This window comes from Pagrus pagrus, assembly GCF_965226575.1.
Source record: "Pagrus pagrus genome assembly, chromosome: 14".
In the NCBI taxonomy this organism is placed as follows: Eukaryota; Metazoa; Chordata; class Actinopteri; order Spariformes; family Sparidae; genus Pagrus; species Pagrus pagrus.
In genome coordinates, this window is record NC_140198.1 from 16778673 (window position 1) to 16787280 (window position 8608).

At 39.2% G+C, this 8608-nt stretch overlaps 1 protein-coding gene across 2 annotated transcripts in view; it reads right to left on the reverse strand.

Moving 5' to 3' along the window:
• LOC311269353 (glutamate receptor 3) overlaps positions 1 to 8608 on the reverse strand; it is a 97551-nt gene that overhangs the window by 87139 nt on the left and 1804 nt on the right. The gene's annotated exons all lie outside the window — the stretch shown is intronic.

Below are 8608 nucleotides of genomic sequence, written 5' to 3' on the forward strand. Positions count from 1 at the left end.
ATATCGGGCGCCATTATTTATTCCTGGTCAGGGATCAAGAGGTAGCAAATACAATCTAATAACGTGTGATAACGTGTTGCTCTCCTGGATGCTCGGCTGATCAGACTGCAGCAGACTTTGCTTTTATATCACAACTTTCAATCAGACAATACACAGAGGGGAAACCTGAGGGAATAGTGTGCAGTGGATTGAATTAATAATACATGCACCTAAACAAAAACCGTGGACGGTATATAACATGCATGCCTGCCTGCTCCCAAGAGAGGTTTTCCACGTAACTAAACAGTCAAAGTAATGCCAGTAAAATCCTTGAGACGAAATGATGATATTGTACTTTGTGTTATGGTACCCAAGGTCAGGGCTGCAATAAGTGGTCTGAAGCTCCGCAGAAAGGTCGGGAGATAAAAAGAGCATGCTGAGTGCCATAAAACTCCACGATAAAACCTTTCATGTTTCATTCTCGGAAGGCTTCCTGCAAAAGGCCTGTATTTATGGCTCGACACAGAGTTTGAGCTCCAGTAAGTGCTCTGAGCCTCTCAACATGCCACATCTTACAACTCAGGCTGTCGCTTTATGGCTCTTCGCTTATTGTCTGTTTCATCTTTACCATTCTTATTTAATGATATGTTTTACTTTTACAAGTCTCATCATTAGAGGCAGTTCTGATGTATTATATAGAGGTTTATGTCTCAGCCCAAAATACAAGAGACAAGCAGAAGAAATATCACACATGAAATGCAAGCAGATAAACCAGATCATGATCACTTTTTACAGAGCCAGTGATTTCATCAGAGTTCGTTAGTGTCGGATACAGAGCTTGCTGTGGTTTAATGGGGGCAGAGGGACGGCGACATATTTCTTTGGAGCAGCAGAGTGAATAAAAGCAGGGTGCAGTTGTGTCCTACCATGAGGAGGGTTTTGGCTAACAGCTCTCAGTGAGTCATCACTTCATTACAGCATAATGTCACTGTGTTTGACCAACAGGTAATAACTACAGAACCTCCTGGAAGATGGAAACTCTGAATTTGAATCATTTAAAAATAATGTCAATGTCTAATTTCTCCACTTCTTGTGTATCATGAACGAGATGGGGGTGAAGGAGCGTCCCTCCATCCAAATGCTCTTTAAAAAAAGATGGATCCCTCCCATGTCCTGTAATCTGAACTGCTCCCTTCAGGTAGACACTAGAGCGTTCCAATTAAATACAGGAAATTTCTATTTCTATCCCTCTGTTAGTAGAATCTCCTCAACTCCAGACATAAGGAGGGTGTTGCATGTATTTGAATCCACTTGATTTGCTGTGCACTTTATACCTGTTATTGCACTATAATTGTTTGTATTTTTATGTGGCAGCCTTTATGTCAAGGACAAATTTCTCTATAGGGACAAATAAAGTAATCTTGAGTCTAGTGTTGGGACATGTTGGGACATTTCACACATCACATGAAGCTAGAGGAAAAGTCAGGGAAAAATTCACAGACTGACTCACAGACAAACATTAGACATAGAGCCATGCAGCTAGCATAAAGGATGACATTTAAACACACTTAATGGATTCAGCTGTCCAATGGAAACACTACTGCGTTTCAATCCTGCTGCAAACAGTTGATTTAGTGAATTCAATTTTGGCCTGGTCTTAAAAATATTCACCCAGGCAGCAAAATGTACAAAATACTGGTCACACATTGCTGAGGTCAGTGTTTATGAGCCTAATGAAGTAACTAAAGTGTCTATATGCCACCTGTTAAATCTACTGCATGGATAATTCCCAAGCTGTGTGCACTACTGTTCACTGATTTTATGGCAAGTTAAATATACTAAATGATGTGTATATACTGCCTCATAACACATACTTAGATTCAAACTGTGAATCTGTATCACATATATATATATATATATATATATATATGTATATATAGTGAGAGCTATAGGATTTAACAATCAATCTGAAATGTGCTGGGAGACAGTATTAAAAGGTTTTAACAGGACAAATAAGAGTCTGAGTCAGGAGACTTTGCTTGGAGCCTGGCAGCAGAATTTCAGCCAAACTGAAGATGATTTAAGGATGACTGTGTTACGCAAGTACAAAGTGCATCACAATAATCTAAACAGGATGTGACAAAGGCATGAGCAAGGATGACAAAATCCTTGAATAACCCAGCTAAGGCTCTGATACGACCTCCACTGAAAGCCAGGGATGACTGAAGAGATACTGTAGCTGATCCCAGTCACTCCCCATCCATCTTCACTAAGCTCGAGCAGATCTGGAACAAATAACAGGGCATAATCCCAGACTTTAAATGCACCGAGCTGATACAGACTCAAAACTGCAGTCACAGCTTGTGTTGCATATAAAAGGCATTCAGTGGAAAACATGTATTTGAATCAAATGCTGAATGCTGTGCTTTGTTTAAAAGGTGCAATATGTAGGAATTAGCCACCTGTCAACTTCATACTCAAAGCAAATGAGGAGCATCATATCACCATAGTAACTGTTAATTGCCTCCAAGTATAGCCAACATGAGCTAGTTCAGCTGGCGGTCCGGCTCAGGGACCAGATTTGTTTGGTCGTTTAAACCGCTAGCACAAGAGCTTAGACTGGGACCGGCGAGGGCTACCTGGTCAGCATGCCAACTTCTCTGCAACACAAAAAATAGACGTCATAACCTCAAAACTGTTATTTCTTCACATTCTGTTGCTGATTTGAGTTGGATTTTTTTTATGTTTACATGCTTACATACTGCCCCTTTAATAAAGCTGCCAGAAATATGTAATGGTCACCTCACTTTGTACCGATGCCTTACAAAAAAAATCTTGAGTTGGTATTTGGGCTGCAAAAATATCAATGCTGAAATTGTGCCAAGTAGCCACTCTGCTTTGGTCCCTGCCAGACGTTGATGTCGAGTGTTGGCAATTTTTTTTCTTCATTTATTGCCAGTTGCACATACATACAATGTATGTATGTAATCATTGAATGTCAACCATAGTTTGAAAACTGTCAATTACAGCAACACTGAGCTCAAGAAAAATTGAGCCAGAAGGGGATAATAAAGTACATCGCATCGCATCATATCGTATCATAACATATCGTATCGTATCGTAACCAGGGCTGCAATTAATAATTGTTTTTATAATCAATTAATCTGCTGATAATTGTTATAATATTCTGATTATTGTGCATTCAAATGTTTAATCTTAATTAATATTAGAAAGATTGGCTGATGTGATTTCCCTAAGCCAGAGGTGACCTCTTCAAAAGTCTTATTTTGTCCAGCCAACAGTCCAAAACTCAAAGGTATTCAGTTTACTATCACAAAAAAACATAAAATCCTCAGAATTTAGAAGCTGAAACCAGCAAATAGTTGTCATTTTTGCTTAGAAAAATGACTAAAACAATTACTGAATTATATAAAAAAGCTGATTTATCTTGTGTCATTCAACAAATGGAATAATCAGTTAATTGTTTCAGCTTTTATGGTAACAACACAAGCTTGCCAGACACCTCGAAATCACATTTATACGGCAAGAGCTTGACATGTTATGTTTCTATCTGTTCTTTGATACATTTGCTGTAAATGCAAACTATTACACTGCTTTACTCCCTAAAAAAATCCTACTGCATCTTCATATAACATACAGTTTAATATTACCTTCTATGATGCACAGTGTGTGAGTGGGCCATGGTCTTTTATCTCATAAAGATGTTTGTCAGGTGGAGTGTAAAATGAGTTTCAGTAGGTTTATCTTCCACCTAATATGTTCTACTACCAGCTCAAGCATTAGCATATCTGTTGAAAGAAGGGAAGCTCCAGGCGGTGCTTTTATGAACAGGCATGAATCACAGTGCTCTGTAATCATTAGGCTCATTTCTTTAAGTCAAAAACTGAGATATTTATTGTTTGCAGATGGCAGAATTGCTTCAGAGCACCGCTATTTCTTCTCTTCTTGACATGATGAAAAACTGCAATACTACATAATTGAAAAGAGTCTGTTCCACTGGGGGGCAAAGTCCACTTGTCCATTACTAAACTGAGCATGTAATTAAACTGTCACATGGCGATCCTCTCAATCTAAGTGTCTTTAGAAGAAAGAGCAACATCTGAATCACAAATTATATTTTGTGGAACAGATTGCTCGCAAATGGAGAAAATGATGATGATGGTGAAATAAGAAGTCTAAAAATCTGGTAATTACAGAGTCTTATTGAGAGGCATGTTGGTAACCAGAGGGAGCTACGGTAGTGCCGCAGCACAGATGAATATTAATGGAAATTTGATTAAACATTCCCACGTCTTTAACTGAATGTCCCATAGGCAAAGCACTTACAGAACAAAACAAATTAGCCCGGCAATTTTAATTATCGATGTTCTGTTTTCTTTCGTTCCTTCTCTCTTTGTCTGCCTGATGAGATCTAAACAACAGATGTTTTAAAGGACACAGCTAACATTAGACTTTCTGCCATTTGGCTGACTTTCTAGTGATATTCTCCATAGTTCACATTACCTCTAAAACTCTAGAGTACGCTTCAGTCCACACACACACCGCAGGATATCCTGTGAGATCATTTCAGTGCTGTCAAATACTTCATTACAATAAATAAATTGGGAATATGGCTCGAAAAGTGGTGCCGTTTTTCTCTCCATTCTGCTTATGTAAGTGATCTCAGTAGAAACATTGCGTGAAATCTAATCTAACAGCATAGCACTTTTTGAATGCGATGTTTACTGCCAACATTTCACAATGAGACAAACACAAAGAAACGGGGGACCTCTGATGGTTTTTTAAATGCAGATTAGATCCTCAGCGAGATTCGCAAAATACAAAGCACATTAAATGCAAAAAAAAAAAAAAAAAAAGATGAACAGGAAGCATCTCTGACACTGATATTAAGATACTGACGCCTGATGATTGAGTGGCAAAATATGATGACGGTTTCAACCTACACAGATACAAATAAATGTTATATTTAGACTGAAGGATTCACACTGTTTGTCTTATATAAAAGCTTTGAAAACAGGTGGCTCGAAGTCTGAAAAACAGGTAAAATCTTTAACGGTTTTCCAAGTATGTTATTAAGTACATCATTATTTTATATGATACTCTGGTGTACACTTTTATATCTTATCCTTTTTATCTTATCTAACCTTTATCTTATCTTATGCAGTGATGTGCATATAACTACATCAATTATGCAAATGAGTCACCAAGCATAATTTTAATAATGTGTCATGAAGACCTTAGTCCACCTTCGTTTCCCAATTTACATTTTTATATTTCAGCTTTAAGAGCAGGTAAAGCACACGCAGGCCGAGGGTTTTCTCGTTTGTCGCGGTGTTGTAATAAAAAGGTGACACGTCTCATTTACAACACTTGTTCATTCATTCATGCATCTTGTAAACACTGCCAACATTTCAACCGCTGCACACCAAATTACGTTGATCATCCCAAAGGGGAACTGCAGTTACAGCTCCAAACAAGGTGGCTGATTGGCACAGGTGGAGACCTCATCACGGATGGATGACGACATGATTATTGTTACTGTTTCGAAAAGAAGCCATATGTTGAGTACCACGCTCCAACGTTTTCTGTAAAAGATGTCTGGCCTCGAGCTTGTGTTTTATCAATCTGAGTCTTTGATCTTTAAACCTTTAAAGACAGACCTGCTTGTAGTTGATTTGCCCCAATATGTCTTCTATGCTAAATCTAGATAATTGATGCTCTTAGTCATGTAAGAATGCAAAAATTCTGCTTCATTTCCACAAGGAGAGGAAAATAATGTTAAGTGTTTAGTTTGCTATGCTGGATAGTTCAGTCCACTGCTAACCCCCAAACAATGCCCCACATTGCCTACATCTATAAATAGGGCTCCTTGGCTGCCTTTCTTAACACAGCTCCTCTGTTGGCTGCTGCTCTACCCTGTAGCATGGCCTGCCACAGCAGTGCACAACCATCCACCAGGCTCTGATGCAACATGCAGCACTGGTGGTCGACACCCCTGACTTACTGGATCACATCAACCTCCCGCACTGCTTCAAGTTTGCCCTGACCTCCGGCCTGCAAGAACTTTGCAAAGATGTGGACGAGGCCACGTGAGCCAAGGCGCTGTGTTAGTTAGACTAAAATGTTGTTTGTATCTGAGGAATTAGGTAGGAGTTGTTTTTGTTGCAGCTTGTAATCCTCCAAGTTATTTAATATGAGGGGCAGCAAATCACAAGGCAGGATACTGGCATGTTTTAAGTGACATATTGAGGAGCAGCTATCATGTCCTTAAGAGAATATACAGTGGTAAAAACTGTCCAGTTTGAGGGATTTTTGTAGCATATTCCAGTCACTGGCTGGAGCAAACTTGAATGAGGACTGGCCCCAAGAGGACTCGACTTCAGGGACATTTGGCAAAGTGTGACAGAATGATTCGCAGGCAGAGGATTAAGTTTTCACAACACGTCAGACATGTGAAGTTTGACTACGGCCAGTTAGCATTGCAGAAAACACAGTTTGACAAGTTAGAAGGGTTGCAGCAGTGCAGGATTTTCACAGTACGATCACCATCTCAGAAAATATCACAATTAACGGTATTGCACAATTATTGTAATTGTTATTATCAGTTACATTGAAACTTAAAGGGGCACTATGTAGTTTTGGAGAAGAAATTCCAACTCAGAATTTTATCATTTACAATATTAATGAGGTAATAATACAAACTTAGAAATATTTATTTTCCCCATAACTGAATAAACAAGCTGTTCTCAGAGGGAAATAAGGTCCCCAGAACACTGTTTGAAGCTAGAAGCGTGGCAGGGTCCGCCACATATAAACAAATCTCAATGTGGTCAACACGCAGCACTCTTTTTTCCAATCCTACTGAATCCGCAAGAATTGGTTTCGATGTGTTGTGTCATAAATATTTGATACAAGGTTTTGCAATAATAAAGCCATTAATCATCTCTTGAAAATAAACCAATACCAATGAGCGAAAGGGCCCAATTCATTTGACAACATCCAAACAGTGGAAAGAACCTGCAGGTTTGGGTTATTTTGTTTACACCAGAAAAATAAGTCTACGTCTGAGCCTTGACGCAGACACTTGATGACAGGCAGGGCCGATGACAGCAGATGTTGTGATTTGACACGCTGCACTCTGACAGCACAGTATCAGCCTCAGAACCAGAGGGAGGAGGGTTCACACACAAGCACATAAAAGCACTTTGCAGTCTATCGATTAAAAATCAGCAGTTGGTGAAGCCAGTGTCGCAGAACTGGATTAAGGACAGTGGTGGTGTTACAACAAACAAAAAAAATACATAAATGTATATATTTAAGAAAATCGGTTATTGATTTGCTCATGTCACTCGCGTCTGATATTTCCTGCTCATGCATTTTAAGCTTGAGTGCTGCTTGGTGTCAGATGTGTGGAAGCACAGACGATTGGCACTCACTTGTTTGTGTGAACCACTAATTTTACATGCCATTAATTCTGAATTGTTAATAAAAATCTGTCTGGGGCTTATTGATTGTTTTTTATTACCTCATTTATTTCACGTCTTGCAATGCGCTGCTAAATTATTCATCAGTTAAGCACGGTGTTGTCTGGCTGCTGTGCTATTCTCTCCACACTGCAGTGGAGGTATATAAAGGCATTTATTCAGGCAGTATATTGTAAAATTCTTGTTTTTTTTCACACTCATGGGATAAGGCAGAACATTTTGCATCATCCTGAGAGTTTTTCACCAGAATCCTGTTCTCATGTGTGTTTGTGGAGAAACACAGTCAAGCATTAAATGCCTCTGGGCAGGTTTCCTGTTCAGATTGATACAGGAACAAGTGAAATTCTGATTTTTTTTCACTACATGTGCACATATCCACCCTCACTCAGTGGCTTTACACTTACAGTTAAGAACCACCTGTAAACTTCACAGAAATCCTACTGTTCTTCACTGTCTTCAATAATATCACAAGAAAGAAACTTCACCTTACAACCCAAAAGACTACTGGAGATCACTGTAGGTGCAGTTCTCACCTTTGACAACATCGCCCTCTGCTGGTCTTCATGTGTAGTTCAAGACCTGCACATGAAGACACACGGCCGAATCCCAATGTCCCCTCTAAAGCCTTACGCCCTGAACCCTCAAAGACTTAGTAGACGTCAACTGGTCTGTGTTTGAGTGACAGAGGCTGCAAGGGGCCAAAAAGGATATAAATCAGAATGGGGCAGCACTTTGCAACATTTCACTTTGCCTAGTGGGTTTCCCCATTTGTCTCTCAGTTTCTTATACAAGCCTGTGGACAATTTCTTTAAGTTGTTTACTGCTGCTGGACTGTGGATTCCTCAGGTTGTATTTTCATGTTAGCCTTCACGTACTTGATGATTTGACAGTGGGACAACCCTAAACCTTTGCAGACTTTGCATGCACACATTCAAGATGGAATGATGGCACAGTAGTTTAAAATTGTCCATCACGATGCTTCTAAGTTTAAACTGCACATGATAACTTCAGTGTCATTGATCGAATTTATTTTTGTATCAGACGCTTAATATACAGCACAATACAAATTAATGTTTTTATGCTTTACAAGATTAAGAGTGCACTGCTAAAATCCAATCATACTT